This window comes from Solanum dulcamara, chromosome 3 (genome assembly GCF_947179165.1).
Source record: "Solanum dulcamara chromosome 3, daSolDulc1.2, whole genome shotgun sequence".
Taxonomy (NCBI): Eukaryota; Viridiplantae; Streptophyta; class Magnoliopsida; order Solanales; family Solanaceae; genus Solanum; species Solanum dulcamara.
The window spans coordinates 7,982,560-7,992,970 of NC_077239.1; positions in this window are offsets into that span (position 1 = coordinate 7,982,560).

Sequence of the window (10,411 nt, forward strand, 5' to 3'; positions counted from 1 at the left end):
ACGAGGTTTTGTCCCACTAAATATTTCTTGTAAGGTTTCTAATGAGCCATTCAAAATACGTATTAGTAGATATGTGTACTATTTTTTCTTCACTATTATCTATTAAATAGACATCTAAGGGAGAGTGTTATAAATATATTTGTATTATAGTGAATATCTAGGTTCTTTTGGAGAAAAGTTAGGAACCCTAACTTTGGGATCAAGTCAGTTTTTTCCTATAAATAAATAGATTTTCTTCATTGTAAAGAATCCCTCAATCTCTAATCCTCCAAGAAAAAAATATCTTCTCTCTTCGCCCTACTTTATTTTTCTTTTACTTGTTTTATAGTTTCATAATATTTTATTTATTTTCCACATTTCAAATACAACTTCAATTTATATTTAAAATTTTCATGGGAAACACTGATTTTCAAGTAAAATAAAAATATTTTCAAATTTCATGGCCAAAGGGGTCCTAGGTTTTCAAATTTTCACAAGAAAAAAAGGGCTTGATATACTTCTTAACTCTGCGATTTAGAGCTAATATATCCGCCGTTATAACTATGAGATCTATTGGAAAAGAAGTATAAGTCTGAGGATGTCGAGTTGAAGAAGTCTGTTGCAGACAAATTTCTTGACTATAAGATATTAGATAAATGATAGAGTATCAGGGACATCGAATATAAATCTCATTTTGAAGAAATACGTTTTAACTTTGACATTGTTCACCAAACAATTGTTCCTTACTTGCCATAATCAAACGAAATTGTGGTAACGAAAAATAAAACACTCTTATCATAAGTTTTATTGGGACAAAGCTATACTTACAGCTAGTTGAATATTTCAATCGAGTGCCCATAGAAAAACACAATTTATTTCATACAAAAAATTGAAAAGGAAGAAAGTCTAACCTTTAATACTTGAAAGACTGAGGGTGGTTGGCTAAAGTACAAGTTCATAGGGTGAAGACATGATTAAAAATCATTGATTGTGTTATTATACGATATGCTATGAACAGTAAAAAAATATCTTTTTCTGGTTTACAAATCATTTTTTTGACATTTATGTTAATATAATAATTGATCAAATAATGTTGCATTCTTCGAAGGTATATCTCCATACAAAAGGTAATCTGAGTTGTCTAACGAAGGATCTAAAAAACCTCAGGAAGAAACAAAGGAAGATGCTCTTAATTAGGTAAATCCAAGACTTAGCAAATGTGTAATGACCTAGAGAGTCATTTTTGAAAATTCTTAAGAAATTACCGTTTGACCCCTCTCGTTAGTTTTTTCGGGGGTTAATTGAATAGGTTGTGTGGTTGATTTTGGTAAATTCTTAAAAGATTGTGAATTATGTAAGTTCTTGAGTTTTGAAGGTTTAAGTCACTCAAAAGTGGTTTTCGGTACCAACCGGTGCTACGGGTATCGAAATAGAATTCCGTCAGTTTCATCAGCTACGGAATATGTAAATTAGTGTAGGAGTGTCTTCGTTTTTGAATTCGGGGTAGTTTCGTGAAATCAAGTTCCTAAGTTGGAAAGTTTGATTTGAAATGAACTAAGTTTGACTTTGGTCAACAATTCGAGTTCGGAGATTCGAATTGGATTTATGATGATTTCATTGGTTTAGTGGGTGATTTTAGGCCTAAGAGAGGCTTTGTTATAATTTTTGGAGGTCCCGAGCTCGTTTTGGTCTTTTTGAGGTTTAGAGTTAGTTTAGTTGCGACTTATCGAGTTTCGAGTCAAGAAGACCTCGAATTCGAATTCTGATGGTTCCATTGAGTTTGGGATGTCAAATTTAGTAGGAGTGCATATATGATTTATGTGTATGAAATTCCAAACGAATCTCGAGGGTTCAATCGGAGACTTGAGATTTAGCCTTGTTCAGTTTCTGGTGCTGGTGCAAGGTCTGCTTAAGCGCATCAGGTTCGCAAAAGCGAACATTCGCTTTAGAGAGACCCATCGCTTTAGCGAAAGATCTCACTTAAGTGGGGTTTGGCAAAAGCAAACCTCTACTTTAGCGACCCTGTGTCGCTTAAGCGACACCTGAGAGGCCTTTTGGCTCGATTTTAGGCCATTTTTTTTTCAAAACCTTCATTTTCTATCACTTGGAGCTTTAGGAAGGCAATCTTTGAGGAGATTTTTGGGGAAATTCATCAGGGTAAGTTCTTCTACCATTCCTAAATCAATTTTTATCAATTTCATCTTCTAATATCTTTTAAATACTATGATTTCAAGAGGGTTTTTGAGGAGATTTCTTCTAAAATTCAAGCTCAAAAATCTATGATTTCTAACTTAATTCTTGGTTAATTTCTATGAGGATTTCAACATAAACTCCTCTCAATGAGTAGAATGTGGTTTTGAAAGAAAATTTCAGTTTCACTTATTTTGAATATTAATCAATTTTTAGACCATTTTACTCTCGGTTCTGAATCCTTCTAATATGAGTATCATTGGACTCTTTGTGATGTATATATTTTATTTTTGATAGTGGGTTGTAATTTCGGACATTAAATTCGACGGTTGTCCATTTGGTAGGAGCGTTCATATGCGGTTTCGACAATTGAGATAGGTTTGACTATATTTCTTGAGACAAGGATGGGGTAATTAGTCAATATTATATTATAGACTATGGGATGGAGTTGTAGTATTGATTGGGACTGATAAATTATTTGTGATGCCAATCTGGGGGCTTATCTGCGCTATGTAGCTCGTATGGGGGTCTTACTTGCTATCTTATCTACTTTTGAGAATATGTAATTCATGATTTATCTATGATACAGGTGTGAGAGACTATTTAAACTGAATTGCCCTCTGGGGTTTTGAGCGTATTTGAGCATTGAACTGTTTCTTAAAGATGGTGGTCATTTATTTTAGTAAAACTTCTTCCTATTCCTATCTATTAAGGGTGAATATCACGATTAGGTTGAGTTTAGAGAACTTGAAACAGAATATATATATATATATATATATATATATTACAACAATAATATTGGGAAGTTGAGAACTGTGATATGTCTTTTTGAGGGAAAAAAATGTGACACTTTTTTATATCCTTGACCAAGAGCTAGGTGGTAAGTTGATGAGATATTAAGATATTGTGATTGGTATATGGACTTCGAGTCCCCCATGGGTCCTTTTCTGAAAGCCTTAGCTCGACAGGTGCATATGACAGGTTGTGTGACAACCTTGATTCCACCGTACTACCATATCATTACATTATCATATTGTATTGCATTGCATCGATATATGTGATAGTTGACTTATCTGGTTAATTGTGATAATGAACTGTACTTATGTGTTTACTTTAAATTGTGTTGTTCTATATAAATTGGCGGCACCAATGCCAAAATGAGATTTTTTTGTCTGAAGGTGAAAGCGTCCCTTAATTTATTTCATAAATTTGATTAATTCCTTATACCTCGTTAGTTAAACCTACTTAGTACATGTGGATTATACTCACCCCTACTTCTATGTCCTGTTTATGCAGATTCTAGTCTGGACTTTTCGAGTGGAATCTGATCTTCTAGTGGACTTATATCTACAAATTAGTGGTGAGATTTTGAAATTTGAATTGTCACTAATCTATCTTTATTTCTCAGTCTTTAGTACTTTTCAGAGACTTACTTTGTATAATCAGATTCAAACTCTGTATAAAATGTTCTTTATACTTATGACACCAGGTTTTGGGATAAATACTTCCTTGTCTTTCTTTTCATTTAATTATGGACTGACTTTTCCTTGAGAGTCTTGTATGACTTTTACTTTAGGCTTATACATCGGGTTGAGGAGCAACACCTACTTGTGGACGAGCTATAGATCTATCACCTGAGCCCATGTATGAGCATAGGATTATGAGTAGCAGGTAGAAGAGTAGAGGCCAGCCCAGCATCCTGCGGTTCTCGATAGAGCTCCGATGCTTCAGGAGCTACTGGTCAGATTATTAGCCAGATTAGATGGTGCTTTTACTTCTGGTGTTCTTTCAGGTACTTTAGGCTCTCCTATCATAGTTGATGCTACACCGCTAATTTGGAGGCCTAGTGTGGGATTTCATACTCAAAGTATATGACCACGACAATGACCACGACCATGACCACCGCCCGTATTGGCCATCACGGGCCCTAGTGGAGCTCCGTTTAGTTACCCGAATCCAGTTTTAAGTTGTGCGTATTTTAGTCATTCCCTATGATTTTTATTAATGAATGTGGATGATTTTTGGGACTGTATTCTAACCTATTAACTACCTTAAGCTCACTTAATCCTCTCATTCTCACCCTAACACTCCAAATCAAAATCTTCTCTCTAAAAGTATGCTCTCCAAGTTTTTTTCTTCCTCAAGTAAATTCTAAGGGTTTTCTTCAAGATCAAGCTTCAATTTCTTCAAGTTAGGGCTTCTAAAGGCTAAGGTATATGGGACTTCATCCATGGATACCTTTCACCCATGGAATCCCAATCTTTTTCCCAAATTTCTTTATGATTTCTATTCAAAATCCCTAATTCTATGATGATTGCATTGTGTCTTCTTATTCATGATATACTCTATAACTATTGATTAAATTATGCATTCAATTGATATTATTTTCATGAATTAAGTATGGATTGACATAAAATATATGATCGTGCATGTTTTCAATCCAATATCATGATTTCCAAGTAAATTGATCATGTATTAATGTTTCTACCCTAGTTTCAAGTATAAGTTATGTAACACCCCAATTTTCTTTTTATGGTTTTTTTCTAAAAGATTGCCAGGTGATCCACGTTATCTATGAAGTTCTATGTAACACCCCCTAAATATTTTTGCTAAGATTCGAATATTTCTTCACGTGAGTGTAGACTCGGACCGGAGGACTTGTAATTTTACAAATGAGTTAGGATCAATTCCTAAGTAATTGAAACGTATTAGATGTGTTTAGGGGTCATAAGGGATCTCTAACACCAAGTCGAGTCCAAAGAACTCCAATCGATTAAGTTTTCAGATGAGTTAGTATTAGGGTCAACTTCAAACGACCATATCTCCTATAATATATTGAACAGGGTGGACCACGACCTACCAAATTAAAGGTATTTTAGTCTTTTTTCCAATTCCACAAGGATTGAAATTTTTGGAGTTCGGAGTCAAAAGTTATGACCATTTTACTACAGACTAGTACTGCGGGAATTTCAGACCTGGGCGACCCCTGCAGGAAATTAGGCTTGGCTCTCTAGTGGCGCGACGCGCCACTATAGCGCCAGAAAACAGCCTCAGTAGTTTGGTCCTTGGCATGACGCGCCACTATTAGATGTGCAGGGTTTTAAGCCTATTTTGGCTTGGCGCTGCAGTGGCGCGACACGCCTTTATAGCGCCATCAAAATTTTGCCCAATTTTTCAGATTTTTGAAGAGGGGCAACTTGGACTTTTTACTAATTATATATACCTATCCTTGGACGTTTTGGGATCATATTTTTTAGTCCCTCTCTCTCTAAAAGCCCTAATATTTTCTCTCTTCTTCTTCTTCTTCTTCTCCAAATCCTTCTCCAACAAAGGGTGCCTCCAAGAGTTTCAAGGATTCAAGTCTCCCATTGAAGACCCAACAACTAGGTCTCTTCAAAGTCTTCACAAGGTATGTAAGGCTAACTTAAAGTATGGATTGAGTTCTTCCATATGCCCATAGATGTGTTGGATAGGAGTGTTGAAAGAGTTGAACCTTCTAAGAAGGTTTTCTTGAAAGTTTTTCCTAAACTATAGAATGTTTTTAGATACTATTGGTTGATTGATGTTTTTAATGACTTGAGTTACTAAATAGTTATCTTTCATAATTATTGACTACAAATGGATCTTGGTATATAGATTTATAGGTATTGACGATATTCTTGAGTTGAGTTTGTTGAGAGTATGGATTCATGTTTCATTCACATGAATCCGAGATGAGATTTCTTTGTTATAATTGTCTTGAGGTTGAGGTGGATGGTTTTGTGTATATATGTATTAATTGGAATGAAAAGAATGAATTGGATAGTTAAAATGTCCTTTTGCTTCCATAAATTGAACATATGACTAAAATAAAGATTTTAGAGTAGATGTTTGACGATCGATATGATTATGATATTTGACAATAATGTGATGATAATGTTTGATGATGATGTGAATGATGATATATGATGATGATGTGATGTTGATGTTTGATGACGATGTGAATAATGGTATTTGACGATGATGTGAATGAAGAGGTTATGTTGATGAGGATGTTATGTGATGAAGTGGATTGAAGTCTAATGTAATTTTGTGGTATGTGATGTGCATAGTTTGAGTTGATTGGAGTCTTAGGAATATTTGAAAATAAATGATCTTTTGAGAAGGAGCTTTAGATAAATTATTTGTGAACCTTTTTTCATAAACTATTTACGCACTATTTTGAGTCTAAAGAATTATTAGTTTCATCTTTGATTTAAAAAGGAGTTTAAGTATGAGTTGAGTATGAGGAACCTTTAAATGAGTTGAGTATTTTTATATTAAAGTATCTATTTTGAGTTTGAGTTGAGGAGTTGGAATTATATTTCAAATGTACATAATATTTTCTACATCCATTGAGTTGAGATGATATCAAATTTGAAGAGAAAAGTTTGATGATTGAGACGAGTCGATTTGAAAAGAGTCCAATGAGACTAAATGAGTCGATTTGAAACCAAGTCCTAAGAGGCTAAATGAGTATTTTGAGTATCTTACTCACTTGATAGATATGAGGATATTGAGTCTTGGGAGGAGTATCGAGCACCAAATTGGGTAAGAGTATAGTCCATGCCCGAACCAATAAACTACATCGCTAAATGTATAAGGGGATGAAACCGTTAAAGTCGGATGCTTCCCATGGGATCGAACTATTAAAGTCGGATGTTTTCCATTTTATTGTCCTGACATTATAGGACTTGGTTGGATTAGATCCATAATTGGTTGATTCGTTCATACCCTGGCAAGATATGAACGGATGTGGCAACAACGTCGGCTTGTTGTACTATCACTCGCTTATATGGTGATGGTTGTCGGTTAGAGAAACTCCCAATTGAATGGATTGTGCTTGATATGATTGGTTTGAATATGATTGTAGATGATTGAGTTGAATTGTAAAACATTGCATAATTTAATTTGCATAGTTATTGAGTTGAGTCCTTAGAGTTGATTGTTGAGTTGATTTTATATGATCGGATTTAGGATGTGTGATGGATTGGATTATATGATATGTGATTGGATAGTGTATGATGGAAGGGTATATGATTGGATTGGATCGAATCGTATATGACCGGATTGAACCGATTGTATACATTGGATTGAATCGGATGATATATAATTTAATTGCACTATATTGTATATGATTGGATTGGATTGTATGGTATATGATTGGTCTTTGTCTAAAAATGTCTTCTTACTTTAGACTTATGACGCCTTATTTGAGTCTCTCTTATCTTTTTGATGTGAGATATTTGGATCGATGATATTCTTCCTTGAGGTATGTTTCATTCTACCATTTTACATACTCGTATATTCCACGTACTGACGCCATTTGCCTTGCATCATTTCATGATGCAGAGACAAGTTTAAGAGATCGTCACTAGGAGCATCATTGGGGATCTATTCACACTCAGTGTATTGGTGAGTCCTCTCCTACATTCGGAGGATACCGCTTATATTATTCTTGCGTCGAGTTAGCCCTTTTTATTTGATTTGAGGTAGCCATGAACATGTCATTGGCACAAATTAGATAGTAGTGATAGAGGCTTCATAGACTAGATAGTGAAGGGTCGATTGAGAATTTATTTTCTTAAATTATTCTTGTCAAACTATTTTTTTTGGCAAATATTTTAGTTGATCTGTTGGCCCAAGGCCTTTATTCTTTGAGTTGAATGGGTGATTTGAGTTGCCCGCTAAATTATTCGTTATTTTTAAACTTTCCGCTAAATGAATGAATGAACGGATGTGTGATTAGGCTATGTAGTTTGCTTGGGAGCCAAAAATGGTTTCTGAGTGCCGGTTACGTCTAGGGTACCCTCCCGGTTGGAAATAGGTCTAGAGGGATTTGGAAGGAGTTGGAGGCCAAGTAATGAGTCATGGTAATCAACCTACTTGCGTAAGATACCGACTTGGATGCCTTACATAACAAAGCTACTTGAGTACATGTCGAGCTTAAGTAGCAAAAATTTCATAGGTTCTTAAAGTGAGATGAGATTTTGAACCCACAAAAGAGGAATAAGAAAACGACGCACCTACTTGGAATGAGTAGCTGATGCACCTACTTGGACGAAGTAGGTGACACACCTACTTGGGGTAGACCCCACGCTGCTATATGGCAACTTTGGATTGGGCGCATGGATGAGGTGGCACCCTAGGAGCTGGACATGTGTCACCCCTAGGGGCTGCCATGTGTCACATTTTAAGGTAGCATATATATACATGTAAAGATGACTAATCTTTCATCTAGACCTCATTCTACAACTTAGAAAGTGAGAAAAAATGAGAGAAAATGTAGAGAATCAAGAGAGGCAGCCACGGGTTTGGCTTGAAGCAAGGTAAGTCCTCTAATTTTGTTCTGTAAATTAATTATCTAAGGTATTCTTCGATTAAGTAACGGTGTTTAAATACATAAAATTTATAGTTGGGGCAGCGATGAGGTTCTTGTTCTTGTTAACAAACCCATTTTTTTGAATGAGACTGTTGTTAGTAATACTAGTATAACTCCTTGTGTAAAGCTTCATTTTGAGTGATTAAAGATGTTTTGGAAATCTATTTCATAGGGCTATAACTTTTATTTAGGCTCTAAAACCCAGCTTTGCTTTTATCTGCTCAAAAAAGGGTGATGAAGTATAGGGGAGGTGCTACCCAAATTTTGTTTTGGAAATCCTACATAGACTGCTGTTGGTATCAGAGCCTAGGTTTATGATTCTTGGACTTTTATTGTGACTTATTGCTATATTGTTTGTTTTTGTTATATGTTGTTTTTGTATATAGTGCATATGCATCATGTACATGTTCCTAATGCAATGTGATCTTCCCTTATGAAGTAATCAAGTCGTGGCATCTTCTACTTCTAATAGACTTATGGAAGCCACTCATGAGGGTTTAAATACCTCTAATGCCCAACTCCACCTACAAGAAGGGGTTGGAGAATATTTTTCTGATGATAATCCTCTTAGTACAAGTGAATCTAAAGCGAGAAGTAATCAGGGTATGAGAGTTGGGCCACACCCTCAAATAAGTCATAGTGCCCCCGCTGTTGATCCCCCTTTTCAACAAATGGATGGTTTCTTTCATCACATGGCTAGAAGAATGACTGAACCTGATGAAATGAACTTTGATAAAATAAGAAAAATGGGTGGAGTTGAGTTTGAAGGCACTGTTGACCCTACAGATGTCGAGCAGTGGTTGGAACAGATTGAAAGAGTGTTCGAGCAGTTAGAGTGTTCTGACGCTGCCAAATTTAAGTATGTTGTCTCATTGTTACAAAAAGATGCCTATAATTGGTGGGTAAGTGTACCGAATGCCAAAGCAAAACTTCCTGTTCTTACTTAGAATGATTTTGTGAAAGAATTTCATAAAAAGCATGTCCCATGCTTATCATGATGCAAAGAAAAATGAGTTCTTAAATTTAGAGCAAGAGAGTATGTCTATCACTGAATATCAACAAAAGTTTCTCAGGCGGTCTCGCTATGTTGGGGGTATTATTAATAAAGAAAACGATAAGTGCAGGCAATTCGAAGACAGTTTGAATGATTCTATCAGAAAATCTGTAGCGGTCCTACAACATAAAAACTTTTATAAATTAGTTTTAACTGCTCTTACTTGGGAAAGGATCGAAAAGGAACAAGCTTGTAGAAATGAACACAAGTTCAGGAAAGCTTATGCATATTTAGGAGGTCTATCAAAAAAGGGAGATTTGACAGTTCCACAGCTAATACTTTTCGCAATTTACCCCAACATAAGCAGAATAGATCAAGTTTCTCTATTGCCGGCACTCCAAGCTATGGCCAAGGCAAGACTCGTATACCCATTTGTGCACAATATGGAAAGAATCACTTTGGTACTTGTAGAAGAGCTTATGGCGCTTGTTTTAATTGTGGGAGCTTTAATCATAAAGTGAGGGATTATCCTAATCCTAACCCCACTTCTTCTCCGTGTACGGAAGGCTCGGTTCAAAAACTTGTTAACACTCCCTCTCAAGGGAGTAGAGGTGTAAGATCTAGAAACACACAAGCAACAGGTATAGGTGCAACCAATCCAACTAGTGGGTTAAGAGCTACAACACGAGCTTATGCGATGAGACAGAGGGATGACCAAGATGGAGCAGATATGGTTGTTGGTAAATTTCACTTATTCGACTTATGTGTTGTTACATTATTTGATCCTGGTTCTACACATTCGTATGTTTGCTCATCATTGGCTTTTCCTGAAAATGTGAAATATGTGA